This window comes from Talpa occidentalis, unplaced genomic scaffold (genome assembly GCF_014898055.3).
Source record: "Talpa occidentalis isolate TD23 unplaced genomic scaffold, MPIMG_talOcc4v2.1 talOcc4.8, whole genome shotgun sequence".
In the NCBI taxonomy this organism is placed as follows: Eukaryota; Metazoa; Chordata; class Mammalia; order Eulipotyphla; family Talpidae; genus Talpa; species Talpa occidentalis.
In genome coordinates, this window is record NW_023605194.1 from 103,921,441 (window position 1) to 103,944,010 (window position 22,570).

The window sequence follows — 22,570 nt, forward strand, 5'->3', positions numbered from 1 at the left end:
AAGCTCATGGTCTCAATATGGCATCACCAGCAACACAGCAGTCACAGCTGAGTGGACCTGGGTCTACACAAGGTCTGCCCATTCCACTAAAGAAGAAGATAGTCTGAATTTTCTGAAATATTCAGAATAAATTCTAGGTTGAAAGGACAGAAAAACAATGAGGCATAACTTAGTTTTTCAAAGGACTGAATCAACTTATTGTTCCCCCAAGAACTTGAATCAGCCTTGTGATATAAGTATATGAGAGAGAAGAGAAATGAATTGTGAAATAATGTAGAATGTACATTTTAAATGTTAATTCTTTAATCAAACAAATCTCTTAAGCAAACAACGAAAACAAGTTAAAAGAATTCATGTTCTATTAAGTAATTGAAATTTGCTCATTGGTACCATTTTCTGCAACTAATCTCATTCTCAAAAAGGATGAAACTGAGCTATAAAACCACAATGAGAATAATAAGCAAGTAAAGCAGTTCATCTTAATGTTAAAATAAAACTGAATAATCAATAACCTAATGATCTAAATGTTCTTTTCTGAAACATTTGAATAAAAAAATCTCTGTAATAATTATTGAACCTCATGAGAAATTACATTACATCAGAATAATCTTATAAGTTTTGTTCTGATATCATTATGTATGACTACACGGTCCATTAAAAAAAAACAACAACATTGAATTTAGGGTTTACTCCACTACACCCAGGAATGAAAATTGATTAGAAGTAGCATATAACAATGGAAAAAACTGCAAAGTATACAGGCTTTGGAATTAGAATGACCTAAGTTTACATGAAACTCTATAATCTTCTTATCTATAAAATGTAAGGGATTTGTAACACTTTTGTGTCTTCAACCCACTGACAATATGACCATAAATCCATAAGATTTCTGAACCTTCATTTACTTGTCTGTGAATTGAGACTATTTCCAACCTCTTTTAGATAATGTAAAAACTAAAAAAATCTTGCAGGTGAATCTTCATCACATCACATGTTATATTGTATTGTTAATAACTGATTAAAAACCCTTTGTATCATGTTGATCCTTACCTGTTTTGTAGAGCTTCTTGTTCTTATTATCAGGAAACATAGCAACAATGGTTCCTAGCACCAAAGTGTCTTTTTGGAATTGAGCCTTTAGGAAAGAGAACAGGTTCAAGTCAGTATAGCTCATTACGTTCCATCTCTGTTTGCTCCCAAAAGGGGCAGACAGGCCCTTGCAGGGACACCACCATAAAATATCATTTAGCTGAACATTTTCTGTGAGTTATTTGTCCTTTTCAGAAAGAGCAATGAAGCATTCATATTCAGAGAAGGGACACGTTTACTGCTGGGCTTTACAAAAAGGTCTACCTAAAATGACTTTCTAATTTTGTTTTCCATTACATAAAAGAGTACCATTAAAGCTGTCAATACTTTCAAAAAAGTGATTGTTTGAAGAATTTCTATCATGTTCTAGTGCATTTTATGATATGTGGCAATACTTTAACATTCATTGTGCAATATATACATCTACATCTTACTCAGATGTGTGTTTCCTATTTTTTGTTCTAGAAATAAGTCCACTTTTTTTTTAGCAATTGCATGTATAAAATATCTACATGGATGGGGGAGAAACTTTAAAAAACCTATCTGCTCTTTTTATCATCATTTAGCATGACATACACTTACCAGTCTCACATCTAGAATCTCAATCTTTAATTTATTGCTAATCAACACCATTTTAAAAGTATTTTGTGGATACACAAAGACACCTCCCCAATCCACAAAGAGCTGCACAGGTTTGCCTGAGCCAAACAAGACCACAACTTGTCAATGATTCCATTAAGCAGTTACTTAAATAGAGGAATTGAAAGCAAACATGGTGGTTGAACATTCAGGGACAGGGTTTCTATTCCTGCTTAGATGTTGCTGTATGAGGTCCTGTGCTGGGAGCAAATTGTCATCTTAACAGCAATAGGGACAAACCAGGAAGATCAGCAAGAACTCTGATTTTATTGAGCTATTGATTTAACCCACCTTGGAAATTCATACCTCCAGACCTTTCATTATATGAAATAACATGTGTCTTTATCATTAAGCCACTTTGGGTAAGCTTTTGTACAATTTGCAGCTAAAAGCAGCCATAGAATTTCCATGGGCTCCACCCATTGTCCTTAGCAATCAGGGGTTGGTGAGAACTTCCAGTACAGGTTCTGTGCTCCACAATGCTGGGCCTGAGATTGTATTCAAATAACAATGTTGGAGTATACAGGTCATTTCATAGTAGTCATTATAAGCAAAATGCTAGCGGAGGACTTTGGTATTATTTGACAAAGGAAACAGCACAGGAAATGCATCTAGTGCAATTTAGTTTTATAAGAACAAATATAAATGCTGTTCAGCTTCTCCGGCTATTTGTATTACAGAAAATTCTGTACTTGAAACCATTTTTAAAAATCATTTCTTCTGTATTCTTTAAAATCTTTTATCTTAAATGGACACTATATTAATATTACAAGATCTCAGAATTTTCCTGGAAGTCATACACAGTGCTTCTATTAATATCTTGTTAGCCTAAATTTAGTCATATGACCATTTGCTACAAGGAAAATTAGAAGAACTATTTTTTCATTAACTTTATTACTAAAACAAAAGAATTACAACAGATTCTGGGACCCTCTAATAGTTTTTGCCATAGAATCTTGGTGTGATTCTATGGAAAGATTTATTTTTGCTTATTTAAGACTTCTTTCTGCCCATTAAAAATCAAAAATACAAAATTTCAAGTTTTCCAAGAACTTGAAAAATGTAAAAATAATTATAATCCAGTATAAAGACACTGCTAGCATTTTGAGGTCTTTTCAAACCTTTTCTATCAATCAATATAGTTTTCTACAATGACACAATCCATAAATATTGTTGGTAGTTTCTTTTTTCTCTCAGCAATGTATCATAAATATCTTCCTCTGTAAGTAGCTATTTTCTTTTTAAAAATATTTATTTATTTATGCATACAAGAACTGGGGTACAGGCCAGAGGTGGGGGGCGGTGGTGAGAGGATTCACCAGAGACAGAGTGGAGAGCAGAACAGGCAGACTGACTGAAATACACTGCTGAGGGGAGCAGTGGGCGAGAGAGGTGAGGTCTGCTGTGCCATGTGGGTAGCTCCTTGGCCGGGGATTGAACTCGTGCTGCAATGGCTGCAGAGAGCTTCAGAGGTTGTGTCTTAACCCCTTGCACCACCAGGGAGGCCCTGTAAGTAGCTATTTTTTGACAGTGCTGCTGTTGTGGATTCTCTCTTGGATCTGTGCAACAGTCACCATCAACTGTTCCAGTGGTAAGTGACAGTTTCCAAGAGGTGGCTATTAAGTCTTATCATGAGCTTTACTTTACTTCAAACATCTTCCTAGGAATCTAATTCCTAGAAGTGGAATTTATAGGTCAAAGTATATTTAAGTTTCTAATAATGTTGCAAAATTGCCCTCTCACTGACTTCCCAGATTTCTGTGTCCTCCCACAGTTTCACTGCAGTATGTCCACATTTTAGTGGCTTCAGTATCCCCAGTGGCCTGTCATTTGGTAGGAAAAATAACTGTGATCTTAGCTTTTACTTCTTTTATAACTACTTTATTTTTTCAAATTCTGAAGTCATGATGTAATAATTGCACTATTTTTACCAGGGGAAGAGGGTGTATCTGAAACCATAGATAGACTTAGATCTTCTATGCTGTATCAAGGCTGAATAAAATTTCTTGGCATGACTTTAAAATTTTAATGGCAGGAAAGGAATTATATATTTTATGATCGATCTCTGAAAAATGGGACCACAATCCATGCTGAAAAAATAATGAATGAAAATTAAAGAATTATACATCTTAGCTCTTTTCCTTAATTTTGTATTTTATAATTGTCTCAGTTAACATTTTATACTATTAGAAATATAATTCATGTCAATGTTCACTTCTTTTAGTGCCTAGAACCATATCTAATAAACAGTAGGCATTAAATAATCATTTGTTGAATGAATACATGGATGAAGAAATAACTAGCATCAATTTTTTTGTGAGTAGAATCTAATATCATTGCATATTATATGAGCAAATTCATTTTCATCATTTTGTTATTTTATCAGGATTTCAGTAATGCTAGAAATAGTTTTCCATTTTTGTCAGTTTTAGCTGGAAATTAGAGCTTTTTCCTTTATATTTAGAGTTTGCAATCCAATTTTATGTGTGAATTAAATTGTAATTGTAGCACAAAAGTAAATATTAACTGAAAGTATCCTTAATTATAATTTCACTTGGCCCTTCTATGCTGACTACTGGTAAGATATTTAAAAGGTTTCTCTTTATCTTAACTATTACTTAAGAAACAATTTTGTATATTATGTTACAATCTCATGGTTTTATTTATCTTATATAACTGGAAGTTGACCACCATAAATGGAAGTTTATTCATTTTTTTCTCAGCCCCTACCCTGGCCACCAGTATGAGCTCTGCAGTGTTTGTTTAAATTCCACACATAAGTGAGATGATATAAATGCCAATCATTTAAGGCTGAAAAATATTCCATATTCTATATATGCATATATATGATATAATATCTACCCTGTTATAGAGATGCCTCTGTAAAGACTAGCATACCAAGTGCCCACACTAAACAAAATATTTTGGCTACTAGGAAAGACATACCATAGACAGCAAAAACTTCCAGTGGTTCCTAAAAGAAATCTTGCCAACTATGCTCAAAATTCAACCCATTTCGCATAATGAATAAAATATTCCAAGAGTTAAAGCCAAGCAGAAAATATGCACCGAAACTCAAATAACCCACCTACTCTGCAGAAATACATATCACTTTTTACCTAAAGTTATAAGATTTAATTATATTTTTCTTTCCCACACATATCTTTACTAGCACAAAAGAATTAAGCTGCAAATAATTTTTCCAAAATCATATATAACTGTTCCAAAATGAACAGCTGACAAATGATATACACCAACACACACTAAGCACGTGTCCCCTACAATGCTAAAATCCCTGAGGAGCAGGTCCTGAAAGTAAAACCTTCAAAGATGATGCAGGGATTTAATCAAGCTCGTCATGGGCATCGAGGGTCCTCTCTGCATATCCAAGGATGGGAAAGCACCACCTAAGAACTGCTCTGATTTGTCTCCTCTCCAACTTAGTGGGCTCATCTGGCTTTGTCATTAGCCACCTCTCTTTGTCCAGATCTTCCACGTGATAATCCATGCTTTGTACAGGTATGAATGTGATATTTCTCATTAGTGGCTTCTCACTACCAATATTAGAAAGCCCAAATGACTTAACCTGGCACACAGGTCTCAGCCTGCCTTTGCTGCTCCCTGTCTGGTCACACAGAACTATGCTCACTCATCTCTAAATACTCCATGTTTTGTTTCATTTTTCCCTCTATTTACACAACCTCTTTTTAAGAGATTCACACCTCTGCATTGTTCACACCTCTGCATTCTCTTGATGCCAATGTCCAGGGCATCTGTTAAGTCCAGACTGAATTATCCACTGCCTTGTTGACATGAGGCCATCCCCACCTTTCCCTGGACTTATTTTATTGCACTTAAAAAAAGACACACATTATGGAACTATCATGTAATTATCTGTTAGTTCTCTAGCTAGACTGTGAACTGCCCAACATCAGAACTTTTACCTTATTTTACAAAGCCATAATCATCAAAACTGCATGGTATTGGCACAAGAACAGATATACAGACCAATGGAATCGAATAGAAAATCCAGAAATAAACCCACAGATTTATGGTCAACTAATCTTTGACAAAGGAGCAAAGACTATGCATTAGAGCAAAGAAAGTTTGTTCAATAAATGGTGCTGGGAAAACTGGGTCGCTACATGCAAAAGAATGAAGCTTGACCACTACCTCACACCATACACAAAAATCAACTCAAAATGGATTAAAGAACTAGACATAAGACCTGAAACCATAAAATATATAGAAGGAAATATAGGCGAAACACTACGTGATTTGCACATCAAAGACATCTTTACAGACACATCACCCAAAGCAGTGATAGTGAAGGCAAAGATAAACAGCTGGGACTACATCAAATTAAAGAGCTTCTGCACAGCAAAAGAGACAATAACAAAAACAAAGAGAAACCCCACCAACTGGGAGAACATTTTTGCACCCAACACTAATGATAAAGGACTGATCACAAAAATCTGCAAAGAGCTGATGAGACTCAGCAACAACAAAGAAAATAATCCAGTCAAAAAATGGGCAGAAGAGCTAAAAAGAAACTTCTCTGAAGAGGAAATGCAAATGGCCAACAGACATATGAAAAAATGTTCAACATCACTTGTAATCAGGGAAATGCAAATCAAAACTACCATGAGATACCATCTCACACCAGTGAGAATGGCACATATTAAAAAAACTAGCAACAACAAATGTTGGCGAGGGTGTGGAGAAAAAGGAACTCTTCTGCACTGTTGGTGGGAGTGCAAACTGGTCCAACCACTATGGAGAGCTGTGTGGAGATTTCTGGACCTACTAAACATAGAGCTTCCATATGATCCAGCAATTCCACTCCTAGGTATTTACCCAAAGGACACAGAAACATCAATTCCAAAGAGCACCTGCACCCCTATGTTTATAGCAGCACTGTTTACAATAGCTAAGCTTTGGAAACAACCCAAATGCCCAAAAATAGATGACTGGATCAAGAAGATGTGGTACATATATACCATGGAATATTACTCAGCATTCAAAAAAGATAAACACATGCAATTTGCAGCAACATGGATGGCGCTGGAAGGGATCATGCTCAGCGAAATAAGCCAAAAAGAAAAAGAAAAATACCGGATGGTCTCACTCATAGCAGGAATCTAGAAAACTTAAATAAGGGACCAGGAAAATGAATATAAGAAAGTGAAAATCAAAATCAACAAAAAACTATGAACCAGAGACACTTTTTGGGGAGTGGGGGGCGGGAGGGGAAGGATTGGGGTCAGAATGGGGCGTTTGCAATTGTATGGGGGAATATAAAAATAAAATTTATTATTTAAAAAAAAAAAAGAAAACAATTCCATTTATAATAGCATGAAAATGAAAATATTTGTGAATAAATTTAAGTATATGGAAGACTTACATGTAGAAAACTATTAATAAAAACAGCATAAAGGAAGTGGAAGAAGACACAAATAAATGCAAAGACCTTCCATACTTATGGACTGGAAGACTTAAAAAAAAAAAAAAAAAAAACAATAAGAGGGGATAATGAGTCCTGTGGAATGAGTTATGCTTACAGAAGTTAAATACTTTTTTCATTTCCAGTTAAATTCAACGCATATTTGTTGCCTTCTTCCCAGATATAAGGTGCTGTGTACCTTCTGGAAACAACAATGAAATGACAGACATAATTCTTGCCCCCACAGGCAAATTTTTAGGCTGGCGAGGCGAGGATATACATTATGCTATGGAAACAAAATCTCCACACACTGCCCTGCCTTCCCCATAGCCACCAGCACTTCCCAAGACATGCATAGAATACTTAGCAATACATTTGGGCACTTTATAGACCACGCTGTTATACATTATCCTGTACTTTTTCAAATTGTGTCAAGCATGCAGATTTTTCCTGATTACACTGCAAACTCTTAAAAAAAAAAAAAAGAATTCTATGAAAATAGACTGTGACTTTAGTTACACAACAGCGAAGCTTAAAGGGAGTAGGCACTATGCCAACAGGTAAGCTTGATTGTCTACTGCATTGGCTACTTTTCAGTACCCATTTCATTTCTGTTTTTATGTCTATATTAAACTCCCGAGCACCAAAAAGAGTAAGATCATACTTCCATCTAAAGTGATACGATTCGGGCCTCCCCGGTGGCGCAGCGGTTGAGCACTGGGTTGTGAAGCTGCCCGCGGCCTCTGCAGCGCCGGTTCGATCCCCGGCTGCTCCCCGGCCACCGGAGGAGGGTCCCGCTTGGCGCGCAGACCTCTCCTGCCGCCCGCTGCTCCCCTCAGCAGTGTACTTCGGTCCTTCTGCCTGCTCTGCTCCCCGCTCTGGCTCTGGTGAATTCTCCCACCCTCCCGTGCTTCTGACTGTACCCAGTGCATGTATAAACAAAACAAACAAACAAATAAATAAATAAAAAGCATGCCTCTAAAAAAAAAAAAAAATAAAAATAAAGTGATACGATTCTCCCTGTACAAACCAAAGTCAGTTTAACTTCTCCCCCAAATGTGAAAACATGAAATCCCAAAGACACTATTCCTATCTGCATTATGTCGCTCCTTGTTTTATAAGTTACAATTCTAAGTATTTTCTAACCTAGAGACTAAATTATTAAATTTGTTACCATCCACACTCCTTATAAGATACTCAGTTAAATGAAGTGGAAAAATACATATATAAAAAATCCATATATGAAAATACATATATTAAAAACACATATGAAACAAAGAAAGGAGGAAGCCATGTGTAGCTGCTACAGTCATCTTTCTGATATGTCATGAGACCAGAGGTATTATTTATTCCATGCCTGGAAGCTAAGAGCCCTTAATCAATAGAGCCCAAGTGCATGGATGGGGAGAGCACATTTTTTCAATGCATCATTAGGTGGAGAACAGGGTTTACACACCATAATGCTGTCGACATTTTGGAATGGGTTATTCATGGTTATAGGAAGCTGTTCTGTGCATCGTGGACTAGTTAGCAGCATCTCTGCATTCTACCTGTAGATGCCAGTAGCAGCTCCAGCATCATGAAAATCATACATTGCTAGATGTGCCCTGGTATGGGAGGTTGGGGGGAAGAAGGTAGGAGGGGAGAAGAGGCAAACATCACACCCAATTGAGAACATTGTGAAGAATGACAAAGAAACCACTCCCTTTCTACTTTTATACCCTTAGAAGTATATTTAGCAGAGGTCTGAGAATTGCAGGTGTAGATGCAGGTAGAGCAGTGAGAGAGATGTCCTGGGCACTAACTTGGGGCCTTTCCCCCAGAAAGTGTGATTTGGATGTCTGAGAGAAGCACAGGATATAGTGTTTTTTAAAAAGCAGACAAGTATTCCTCGTGTGTAGTCAGGTTTAAATATCATTCATATGAGGATTTTTGAAATTATGGGAGTAGATGCAGCCTCTTTTAAATAGTTCATCAAATGTGAAAGGAATTAAAATCATAGCCTAGAGGATCAAAATTAAAAAGATTGAAAAATTTTAAAAGGATGTCTTTAGCATGTTTTAAAAATGTATGCTTATCAACAAAGAGAGTAAAAGGATAATAAATACCATGAAAAAAATTATGCCAGTAGACTTGACAGCTTGTAACAAATGGACAATTTTTTAAAAAATTCAACTTTACCATATTAATACAGGTAGATGCAACTCTGTAGCTAGTACAATTTTTTTTTTTTACCAAAATGCTTTTAAAGGAAAACTCCAGAGCCAGATAGTTTGACTGTTAAATTATATCAGAAACATTCAAGAAGGAAACAGCACTACTCTTGTATACATGATTTAGCAAGGTAGAATAAATGCCCAACTCATTTTATGAGACAAATATAACACTGACATGGAAATAAAATAAGTATTATTTAAAAACAAAAAAAAATAGCACAGATCAGTATGTTTCACATTAACAGATTTTAAAAAGTACTTTTAAAATATTAGCAAACCAAATCAAACAATATATAATCCTTCATCAATTGTCCCCAGAGCACAGGAAAAAAATACCACAGAGTAAAGATGGGTTTTGGGAGAAAACAAGAAACAAAGTAATTAGTGCCTACTACTCATGGTGAAATTCTGATTGTTTCTCATATAACTATGCATATTTTTGTTAGGAATAATGAACTTGAATTTTACAGATGTTGTTTTCCCTTGAGTAAATGTATATACCTCCTTGAATATCAACGGAGAAATACCTAAGGCAGAGAAAATATATCTTTCATTAAGAAGACTCCCACACCATTAGAGAATGGTAGAAATAGGATCTTTAACTCCTAATTTTAATTCCATGACACTCTCTAAGTTAACATAATTAAGTTTTCAAAAATGAGTTCTAAGTTCCAACAGTCTTGCCCATTCTCTACTTTTAATGTGCACTTAATCTACTCATTTCAAATCCAGTCATCATGGCCTAATTACTACACATGTCTTGCTTCTAAGGCAAGACACATTTGGATGATTTCTATCATGTCTTTAGGATCTAATCATCATAAAATCTTTCTTACCATTATAAGTTTTTACTTGTCTCTACTTTAAAAACATACCACAATCATTACATCTAAATATAGCAATATATAGCCAATTAAGCCTACTGTTAGCAGAATGTGTGAAGCTTTAAGAAATACCATTTTTTTTTTGTCATTTCAATTACATTTCAGATTTTACCTCTTGTGATCCAGCATTCACATTCCTATTTATCTTTTGCATTTTTGGCTGGTAGAGTATTTCAATTAAAACCATCATTTACTTGCTGAGTTACCACCAGGTTTAATCAAGTAACAAACTTGCCTAGCCTCAAGTTCTTTCTGTGCCAATTTTCAATCTTAGCCATAAATTGGAAAGAAAACAACAACACAAAGACATTTTGAGTTACTAAACAGAGCACTTGGCTGGTCAAAACTTCCTGTTTTAAGATGCTGTAAGAGCTCGCTTCCCACCTGTAACTATGCAGGTGTTTCTTTTTACAAACCTGTCCTCTTTGCAAAATAGCATCGCAGCTCCCTAGGGTAAGTTACTACCTTTCATAAATAATAATGTTGACTACATCTACATTAAACACACATGTGTACACACAAAACCTGTTTCATGCCCCTGCACATCCAGGTGGATTAAGGTTACCTCATTAATAACTACAGCCAACGGTATAAGAGAATATTACAATAAAGGAAATGCTTTCTATCACAGGTTAATAACTCTAACATCCAGTAATTTTTCTTCTGATTTAAATAAAAAATCTCTTACTGTAAATTATAAACCTTCCCCCTTTTGTTTATCACTTAACTGGAAATGGAAAAGTTCTTATAATCCTTCTTAATAAATTCTTTAAATTTTTGAAGTTCGGTACTACTTACCACAGCTCTGAAATGTTTACCTCTTAAAAGATATTAAAGTGAGAACTGGAAGAAGCGAGAAGATAAAAATCTCAAAGATTTTAGAATCCAGGTGGAGATGAGTAAGCTACATAAACAAGTAGATTCTGGCCATTTTTAAAAACGCTTTTGAGATTTGTGCCAAAATCGTACTTCCATGTTCTTTGAAAGTGCTCTGCAGTCCAGTAAGGGTTAATCACCATTAGATTTGTTCATGTTCATGACCCCCTTTTGCTACAGTTCACTAAACCAGGAAAAACCATAGAGTCTACAGTGGATCTACCAATTTGAACAAACTCATTTGGAATCATAATGGCAGCAAATTCATGTATGCCTGGAAATGTCTGTAAATTCAGCAGCCATGGCTGGTCCAACTCACTCATGTCAGAAATACAAGCATCGGATCTGAAGAGCAAAAGTACAACGTCTCATGTTCTTTGCTTCCTAACTCAATAGACAGGAACTTTAGTGTGTCTCCACCTCCCTCTAGTGACTCTCCATTCTCCCTCCACCAAATTTTGGCATTGAAATGGCATAATATGGTAGTTAATAATAGCACTGCGGGAAATAATGGTCTGAGGATAAAGTCCAGTTCCACAGTGGAGACATTTGTGACCTTGGTCACCTATATCAATTAACTTACTGTGTCTTATTTTTCTCATCTGAAAAATGGGGATAATAATTGCAGCCATGTCAAAGCATTGTCATAACTGGGTTGTGGAATATATATATACAATGCTATGCTATTCATTTATTAAGAAAGATGCGATCTGGCCTTTTGTGACAACAGATGAAACTTGAAGTGATTACATTAAGCAATAAGTCAGAAAGTGAACAACAATTATCAGATGTATTATTCATATGTGGATTATAAATAAAGCCAACAAGCTAACAAAACACAACAAAAAGAGCAGTTAGACTCTGAAAGTAAGATGGTTACCAAAGGGGAGGGAGAAGGTGGAATACAAGAAAGGGTGGGGGTCAGCTCCCTAGTGTGAGTGGAACTAAGACTTTGGTGATGGGATGGAGAAGCACATACACGCATCAAAGTATGACCTATGCTCCCCAAATTTACAGAGCATTATAAATCAATGATAAACCAATAAAAATTTATTTTAAAAACACTGTTATAATAATTGAATAAATCAATATCTGTAAGTCTCCTCCACCTGATAAGTAATAAACACTAGGCAAGCAATACTTTGTTTAAAAAAATCAAATATTAATATCTGTGGCTAAATGAAAATTGTGTTAAATTTTAAATGAAATGTCCATGGTTAATCATGTTAGTGTCTTTGTTAATGAATTTTAGCCATTGTTAATTTTAACAGTGATAATTATTATAGTCCTTTATCTTCATTTCCCATATTATATAACTATCTTCTGAATTCATTTCCCTTTTTAGTGGAGAACATCCTCTTAGATTTCTAACAAAAAATATTGGTGTGTGGTATACATACTTAATAGTTCATTTAGAATTTTTTCATCAAATTGAAACCCCAGGTGGAATTTAAAATAATGCACCTGGAACAAATAGGATTTATTCAAGGAAAGCAAGGAAGTTCCACATCAGAAAGATATGCCAACATGAGTCACCAATGAAAGTCCTTTCAGTGTGCACCAGATTGTCAACATGCTCAGGTGTGAGGCTGTCGGCTGTCAACTTTGCCTTACTACACTCTCTCCTAAGTTCTCCTCTGCATTGCAGATACTGGGAAACTCACTTTCCAGAATCTCCTTTCCTGCATAATTTCAGGCTAGAGTTTGCCAATGGGAAGACCTTGCACAACGTTTGGAGAGTAAACTGGAGGAGAGGTTTATGTTCTGGGGAGGTTGTGACAGATATTCTGACTTCAAAGATTTTCTCACATTTCCTACTTTACTAAGACCTTGACCTTTCCAAGACTTGACCTTCAACTCAGTTTCCTGGCAAAGTTGTGAGAATAGCCTGTTTCAGAGCTTCAGAGAGACGTCATGAGTGACTCCACCTTGACTTTCCACTGTGGTTCTCCCTGACCTTCACTCACCCAGCTCCTTTTACACTCAATATTAGTCCTATTTTCTTTAATTGCCCTTCATTATAATAATATTTAGAATAATTTTGTTTTACTGACCAAACCAAGTTGATAAAAATAATTTAAAATATAGCAAAGTGGGAATAAATAAGACTGTTTTTCTGCTCAAAAGATATCAAACAAAATCTATAAATAACTTTAGCAAACGGAGACACTTTAACACATTCATTTTAAGTTCAAAAATAAGCTAAGGATGCTCGTTATCACCACAATGGTTTAACAGAAGTGGCCAGGAAATTAAATGACTTCGAAGAATTAGAAGGGAACAGCTTAGATAAGCATTACTTGTAATAATACAGACATCTACATTTTAAAAAGGTGATCAGCAAAAAAATACAGAATGATAAATGTCCTATACTACATTTATGGATAAAAACAAATGGTATTCTTTCATGCCACCAATAGCCAATTAGAAAATGAAATTTGAAATAATATGCCACTTTAAATAGCAACAATTCACCCTCCAGAAATTAAGGCATGATGGAAAAAGAGTATTATATGAATACAGCAGCATCCCCTGGAATAGCAAGTATATTCGCATCTGGAACAGTTTCCTGGCTATCTGCCACCTGGTGTTAAAAATCAGTGGAACATATTTCAGGAATTGTTATGGCAACAATAAGCTTCTAGGCATCACTGTAACAACAAACACCCCCAAACTCTCATTATCTTATAGCAAGAAATATTTTTTATTCAAACACACTATATGCGAGCTTGTATGGCCTGTAATGCTTCTGGGCAATGCTAGGATCACATGCCTCATTATTTCAAGGCTCAGACTGAAGGAGTATCCCTGTGATGTGCTCTTCTCAGGGAAGACACTCAAGGAGGCAGAAGGGAAAAGCAAAGGCTCATTTAAAGTTTCTGCTCGGACACTATAGAGCTCACATCCACAGAGATCCATTAATTAAGCAAAGTGGGCAAGACAACAGAGTGGACAGGACAGCAAAGTGGACAGGAACCCGCCTACAGGAAGACACAGCAAGTGTAGGAAGGACAATTCACTGTGCACCAAGGGAACAGCTGACAGCGTGTGTGAGGTGGTGGACACCTCACCTTGTTTACAACACAGGAAGCATTCAACACATTTCAGCATTTATTTCCATTTTTATTTTGTTGAATTCTTACTATAACCCTAAGAAAAAAATTATTGCTGAAAAAATGATATTTCAGACTAAACAGTTTGCTTATTTTTTTTTCATAATAGCAGCAATAGGATTTAAATCCAGATATCCTGCCTCTATAAAAAAGGCATTTTCCACAACCACACAATGGGGATCCAATAGAAACTAATTACAGAGCTGACAGTGTCCTGTGGCCCAGAGTTCAATTGTGAGTCAGAAAATCTCCAGTGGACTAATCAAACTTCAGTTAGCAAATTTTGTAAAATTATTGTTCATCCAAGTATATAATTCTACACTTCAGGAATTATTTTCTCATTTCTTCCAAAATTTTAGCAGAAATTTGGCAGATAATAAAGCCTCCATATGTGGTAAGCAAAAGTGAAGAATTCACTAACTGGTACTTTTGACTAAAATTTAGTTTACTATTTCATTTTTCATAGTAAGAAAATTTTTACTGATCTTTAAGTCTACCATTATCTGTTTGTATTAAAGTAATGAATTAACCTTTTCATCTAAAACATTTGTCAAGCTTGAGAGTGTGCTTGGAAAGATTTGTTCTCTAGGACCTGTTCTCATCAGATCCTGATAAAATGTAGATTGTGATTTATCAGACAAATGATACAGCTATACACAATCCCAACCCCAGGCCCATTTATTTCAGTGATGGTGTAACTTTGCTAGGACTGTGAAGACTTAGCATTAAAAACAATTTTGTGTTTCTCTGAAGTTTGTGTTGAAGCCCTTACCCCTAAAGTGATGGCATTTGGAGACAGAGCCTTTGAGAGATAATTAGGGTTAGATGAGGGGCTGATTTGTGATGAGATGAGTGTCCTTATTAGACACAACATTAGAGAGCTTTCTCGCCTCGTGTGCGCTCAAGGGAGCCATCACAGAATACACTCAAAGATGGCAGCTCTCTGCAGTCAGGAAGATGGGCTCCCCGGGAGCCAGCCACACTGATTTCTGATTTCCTAACTCAGAACATGAAAAAATTAATTTCTGTTGGTTGAGCCAACCATTTTATAATGTTGTTTTATGGAAGACCAGCTGACAAAGACATTCTTGGGATAAATGAGAAACACCTGGCATAGAGTAGTTTTGTTTTTTCTTAATGAAAACTAAGGCCAAGGCAGAGAGAAAACATATGAGATGAATATGCCAGCTACTCAACGTAAGTGTTTACAAGCTGATTCTGAGTTTTCTGCATATAAAAAAATGAAAAAGCTAGAAACATACTTTAGAATGTCTTTATGCATTTCCCCCAGTGATCCCAAAATTTAAGTCAACAGAATCCCTATAGCCATATTTAGATTTTTTTTTTCCCATTTGTCTTTTAACTGGATTCCAACACTCCTATGAAGGATTTTCTATCCCACTCAGCAGTTTTACAACACCTTATGTCATAAGTAATTGTGTGCAGTCTTTATTGCTCATTTTCATTTCTTTTGCTTTACTCACAACTCCTTAGTTATTAGTTGCTCTTTCCTTGTAAAATTAATACATTTCTATGAGCCACTTCAAATCCTTTGCTGAAGCTTAATATAAATAACAAAATTGTCTAACACGTCTCTTAGAGGGTAAAGATGAATGCAGCACTTTTCATAGATCATTAAGTGGCTTCCTACAGCCAACTTAGTTTATCTTTTATCAAATGCAATTTCACAATTAAATTGCATTCTAAAATCTTAAGAACTAAGAGTATGTCATGACCTACATCAAATATTATGAAAAGAAATGGAAAGGTAGATGTTAATTTTTCTCAGCAACTCACCCAATCAGTAAGTACTTGCTAGCACTATTTACAATAGCTAACTTTGGAAACAACCCAAATGCCCAAAAATAGATGACTGGATCAAGAAGATGTGGTACATATACGCCATGGAATATTACTCAGCATTCAAAAAAGATAAACACATGCCATTTGCAGCAACATGGATGGAGCTGGAAGGGATCATGCTCAGCAAAATAAGCCAGAAAGAAAAAGAAAAATACCGCATGGTCTCATTCATAGCAGGAATCTAGAAAATCTAAATGAGGGAAACCAAGAAAAAGAATAACTATAGGAAAGAAAAAATCAAAATCAACAAACAACTATGAACCAGAGACACTCTATGGGGGGTGGGGCACAGGGAAAGGAGGGATGGGGGTCAAAATAAGGGGGTTGCAATTGTATGGAGACTATAAAAATAAAATTTAAAAAAATAAGTACTTGCTAAATACCTGACATCTTCAGGTATGAATTATGTAAGTTGTAATCAATAAAAATTATAAAAATTAAGTTTTTTCATAAATAGGAAAACAGACAAGGCAGTTTTTTGATGTCACATTTCAGACTATATGCCCTGACCTCAAGGAATTTGGGGAGCAAAGATTAACATTTTCCCCCATTGAATTTTGATGGAATTCATAAAATTTCTATAATATTTTGCTCCAAGTCAAATAAAAGTCCCACTCTAAAAATATTTAGCATAGCATTACAATATTATAGAATTATTAGTTACAATTAAAATTTCAGTTCTAATTTAAATGAAATAGACTTTCAATTCAACAAACAAGTAGGCTTTAAAAAAATGACAGAATGTCTTCAATCTTTATATCTTAAATCTCATACCTAGTTTTCTTGTTTTGCCAAATATTTTGAATGGCTGTGTAGTACTCTAAATTAGATTATTAGGTTTATATACACCAGGTTGGATATTTCTAAGTCTTTCAGTTTTCAGTTTCTGTTAACTTATGGTTCTATTTCCTGTAGTGTTCAACAATCCTCCACTGAACACTTTTCTGTGGACCAACTTATTTTGGTCTTCAAGACACTTATAAAAGTAGGGTTCTTGCAGCATAGACAGAGAAAGTTTTAGTGGCAATTTGAAGATTATTCAAATAAGCATAAGAACTGCGCAAAAAAGATCATGACTTTTTTTTTCATGAACAGACCTGTTTTTCATCTGTCAAGGAACTGATATAAATTAGGGGAAAATAAAGGAGAAAAGTGCTAATGAAATCTCTATTTCCATGCAATACATCACTTTAGTTTAAATTTCCAGGAGAAGAACAAGGCTAGAGTTGGAGGCATATATCACGAGGCAAATAAAAGCACAGATAGAAAAGATGTCAGTGTCATTCTTGGGTGACCAAATTAAGGCCTAGGTCCCTGGGGCTAAGCTGGATTAATTAATTATCCATGAGTTCTAAGAACATGTTTCTAAAATTTCTAAAAAGTGAGTTTAAATTGTGCCTTCTGGAAGCCTGGTGTGTAGGGGGAGTAACAGTTTGTGAATAACCCAGCATTTGTTGCAAAGACATATGATCATTTAAAATGTTATTCCTTGATAAAAGCCAAGAGCAAAATACCAGAAATTAGCAAAATCATTTGTGAAAACACAAGTTTAATGCAGACTACACTGGTATTTACACACTGACTTGAATTTGGTTGGTGCTATGGATTGAATGTTTGTGCCCCCTAAAATTCATACATTGAGTGTATAATGTCCAATATGATGGGACTGGAGTGGGGTCTGTGTAAGATGCACAGGTGGAGAGGGTCACCGTCATGAATAGAATTTTGTTCTTATAAAAGAAACTTCACAGAACTCTGTAGCCTCTTCCTCCAAGTGAGGATAAAGCAAGAAATCTGCAACCTCAGCTGACATATCACACCTTAATATTGGACTCCTAACCTCGAGAACTGTGAGCAATTAATTTGTGCTGTTTATAAGCCACCCACTGTGTAGCAGCCAGAATAGACTAACACAGCTGAATGACCAATCTGAAAGTTAGCTTTTTCAGATATAATATTGTGAACATCAGATTTTTTTTAATTGGTTGCTTTATAATCATTGGTTCAAAACTGAGACCTCCAGGGCCTCCCCAGTGGCGCAGCGGTTGAGCGCTGGGTTGCGAAGCTGCCCGCAGCCTCTGAAGCGCCGGTTCGATCCCCGGCTGCTCCCCAGCCACCGGAGGAGGGTCCCACATGGCGCGCAGACCTCTCCTGCCGCCCGCTGCTCCCCTCAGCAGTGTACCTCGGTCCTTCTGCCTGCTCTGCTCCCCGCTCTGGCTCTGGTGAATTCTCTCACCCTCCCGCGCTTCTGACTGTACCCAGTGCATGTATAAACAAACAAACAAACAAATAAATAAATAAATAAATAAATAAATAACATGCCTCTATTTAAAAAAAAAAAAAAAAACTGAGATCTCCAGTAAAAGTCTACCTCGATCATTGCTTATGAGAAAATGATAGAAGGTCTAAATAATGATAACACTTGCAGACACTATGTGCCAAGACTCTTTCAAGTCCACCCCGTATATTAACTCAAACAACTAATAACAAACTAAAGAAGTGCTAGTATTATTCTCTCTTTGTGAAGAGGTTCATGTACCTTTCCGTTCTCATGCAGCACCAATGGTGAAGTCAACCTTCAAATACATGCCTGACTCCACATCCGATGCCATTAACGACTGAGGTATATTCTTCCTGAAAGAGAGATCGCATGATTTAAATAAACAGACAGACTTGACAACATGTTACATAGGTTTAAATCTATTTTGTGTACGAGATTTTTACAATTATTACAACTAATGTACAAATTAAATACAAACAAAACAATGATGCAATATAAATTTACATCATTACAAAAATAATGACATTATTTTGCTAAACCTAGAAATTAAAGTTGGCTCTAACAGTATAATGATGTACTAAGTCAACTTTTATATTACACCAGTCTCCAAATTAGCCTGTAATAGTACTAATAGTACTACTAGTACTAATTGTGACTATTTGGATGACTGTGTTCTAAAAATTAGATCATGTGTTTATTTTTTAGATCAATTAGTGTTCTTTGTAAAGTATAAAACAAAGCACCAGATTAAGAAATGCCATTTCAGTCAGTATTTTTAGCTTGCAAATGTTTATGTGCGGGGCATTACACATAATACACATACATAAGATACAATGTTCTGTACAAATAAAAATTTCAAAGGGAGAGATATATGCAGCTTATGTATGTTCATCGCAGTAAGATTCACAATTTCATTATACACAGAAAAGCAAAGGACAAGGGAAAGGAATCAGTTTACACTCATGTGAGGGGCAGATGTCTAACAGAATCAAGCTCTGGGAAAGAGGAAGGAATGGAGTAGTGGATAGCTGGGGTAAACAACGTTTTCACTATGGTATAGAAAACAACTATGAAAATCAGGAGAAAAACAGGTCCTCGTTGTCTAAAGACATGTTATTGAAATGCTGTAGCCTTCCATCCGTTGACAAGGATGGGATCTGACAAATATTTTCTCTCACGACATGAATATGTCCTTCCTGCCAATGCAGATTTTGGTCTGTTGTTTTTAATTTGGCATGCCTTTACTACAAAGAATGAGTAGGATAGTTCCCTCACTACTGGTCTCTATTTGACCTCCCTTTGAAAATTTTATTTGTACAGAACATTGCAAAATCAGTTAGTCTTAACATGGAGAAACCACATTTGTATAAGTAAATGCAAGTCAATGGTATGGCAGCGTTAGGCTATAAAATAGTCCTGATGATCCATGATATGCTTGAAATATATTTCTAAAATTTTCATAATTTAAAAATGTAAAATTTCTCACAGAACATTCTTGTACCTGCTAAATAGAATATTTTCCAAATCTTCCAAAGACAGTCTGAAAAATAAGTTATGATGAGAGACATGTAAGACAAGTAAGATTGTTATGGCAGAGGCAACAATCAGAAGGAATGTTGACTAAACAGAGGGTGCTCACTTATTGGTAGAAAAATGAGTGAGGACAAATTGAAAGATCCGGGGGAGAAGAGGGGGTGGGAAATCAAGACAAATAAACTTCCTGGTTTTGCACATCAAAATGGTAGTAGGACTAAATAGTTGTTTTGCCTGTGATGATATATATAGACCATGTATACAGATGTGTGCTGGAATTTCTTCTCTCCAGCACTGTATTGCTCTGGAGTGATATATGCAGCTTATATATGTTCATCACAATATTATTTACAATAGCCAAGGTTGGAAACAACCTCAGTGCCCGCAGCAGATACTTAGATAAAGATGTGGTTTATATACACAATGAAATACTGCTCAACTATAAAAAAAGATGAATTCTTGCTATTTGTGACAACATGAATGGAACTTGAGGGGATCGTGCTAAGTGAAATAAGAAAGCAAAAGACAAAGACCACTCCGATGTGTTGTGACTCATACATGGAATCTATTTTAAAAAATTTAAAGGGCCTCCCTGGTGGCGCAGGCGGTTGTGTGCAGTGCTGCGAAGCTGTCCGCAGCCTCTGCAGTGCTGGTTCAATCCCCGCCGGCCTCGGAGCAACCCACATGGGAAGCAGACCTCTCCTGTCTTGACCACTTCTCCCCTCAGCAGTGTATTTTGTAAGTCTGCCTGTTCTGTTCCCCGCTCTGTCTCTGGTGAATCTTCTCACCCTCTCACGCATCTAGCCTGTACCCCAGCTCTTGTATAAATAAAATAAATCTTTAAAAATAAATAAAAATAAATAAAAAAATTTAAAAACCCAAGCCATTAGACTCTGATGACAAAATGGGGGTTGCCAGTATGAGAGGGGAAGGATAGGAGGACTGGTAGAGGGGGTCAAGTGCATAGTGGTGTATGGTAACTAGACCCTAAAGGTGATAGTGGTGTGGTACGTCAAGGCATGAAGCCATACTCCTGAAACATAGAATGGTGTACTTAGTATTATAGGCCAATGGTACCTAAATTAAAAAGGAAGAAAAAATTGTTGCTTCAGGAGCACTATATGAAATCAAAACAATACAGAAAAGGTCAGCATGGCTCTTGCACAAGGAAGACCTGCAAATCCATAAAGTGTTTCATATTTTTTAAAAAGAAGGAAGGAACACACCTAGCCCTCAATTTCAGTTCATGGTTGAGTACTTCCCAGCTGGATAACTGCAAGAGGTACAGGAATAAATGAGACAGTGGCAGTCACCTCCCACCTCAGTCCTGTGCCTTCAGCCTTCCCAGCTTCTGAGTGCTGGTCCAGCAATCACTGCCTGTGTGTCAGCGTGGCCGACTGAGAACACGCTGTCAACATAAACTTGTGCCTCATTGCTCTGAAATTAGACTAAGGATTAAAGTGCTTTCAACATGAGAGGTTTAAACTAAAAATCATGCTCTAAATATAAAGGGCTGGACCTTTAGTTGCCTGATGTCCCCTGAGAGTTGGGACATCCATTTTACAAGCAGCAGAGAACCAGGAACGTGAACTGAAAGTGATACAAGGCAGCAAGGGGCACTAAAACTGGCCAAGGAAACTGCCCAGATAGTTTACCAGCCACTATCTAAGTTCTTTACCCGCCTGCACAATTGCAAGACTCCTCAGGCTCAGGGAACAAAAACAGTGGGATTTATTTAACAAACCAGGGAAAAACAAAGAGTTTTTGAGGCTAAAAGTGGCCTTTACTCACCCGAAGCAGTGTCCAGTGTTTTCCAGTCATAAACAAAAGCAGCTAAAATGGTAGCTTTCCGCCACTAAGGACATGGAGATCCTCTCCTGAATAGGCTGCGCGTCCAACATGGTGTCTTCCTGCCTCTGCCCACCTGGAGCACAGGGCAGCCAGACTTAGGCCAGGTTCCGACTCACAAAGACAGCAGTAAGACACAACAGGAGACACTCCTGGAGCTGCCAGGATGCCCCAGCGCAGCACCCAACAAACCACACACAGAACAGCAGCTGCAAGGGCCGAAAGACCCAACAAACGGCCCCACTCACGCAGCTCAGGGAGGCACCTGGCTCCAGGTCTTCGCCTTCTTGGAGAGGCTGCAACAACAGCAAAACCAGAAACAGTTTCCCCTGAGATAATTGCAAAGCCTCTGAACTTTTCCTTTCTGAGATTGGCTGCTGGATGCCTTCAGTTTCAGAGGCCCGAAACAGCCCTTGAGAAGATCAGCGTGTTGGGGGCCAACCCCAAATGCTGAAGATCCAAAAACCTTGAATCCCAAATCTGAATGAATCCACGCCCACTTCTGTGGTCCCTTATTTGTCTTATCCTTGCCTCACCTTAAAATGCCATACTTTTTAGCATTTCCCTTGGGGCTATCTATTCTCACCAGCTGCCCCCTTCGGGGGCACCACCTGTAACACTCCTTTGTCTTCAACCACCAGTTACAAAAAGGCTCATCCAAGGGGTTAAGCACCGCACTATGAGGCAATCTGCAGCCACTGCAGCATGAGTTTGATCTTGATCCCCGGCAGCATGAGTTCGATCCCCAGCTGGCCAGGGAGCAACCCAAATGGCGAAGCAGACCT

General features: G+C 36.8%; 1 long non-coding RNA gene and 1 other non-coding gene across 2 annotated transcripts; one reads left to right on the forward strand and one right to left on the reverse strand.

Moving 5' to 3' along the window:
• Positions 1-1,050: 1,050 nt before the first annotated feature.
• LOC119234439 (uncharacterized) lies at positions 1,051-21,942 on the reverse strand. The gene is made up of 3 exons (XR_005122616.2): positions 21,729-21,942; positions 18,663-18,757; positions 1,051-1,135 (listed from the first exon to the last, which is right to left on the reverse strand). It is a non-coding gene; the product is annotated as an uncharacterized LOC119234439 (long non-coding RNA).
• LOC119235018 (U6 spliceosomal RNA) lies at positions 21,040-21,141 on the forward strand. Its single transcript, XR_005122774.1, has one exon. It is a non-coding gene; the product is annotated as a U6 spliceosomal RNA (small nuclear RNA).
• Positions 21,943-22,570: the final 628 nt, after the last annotated feature.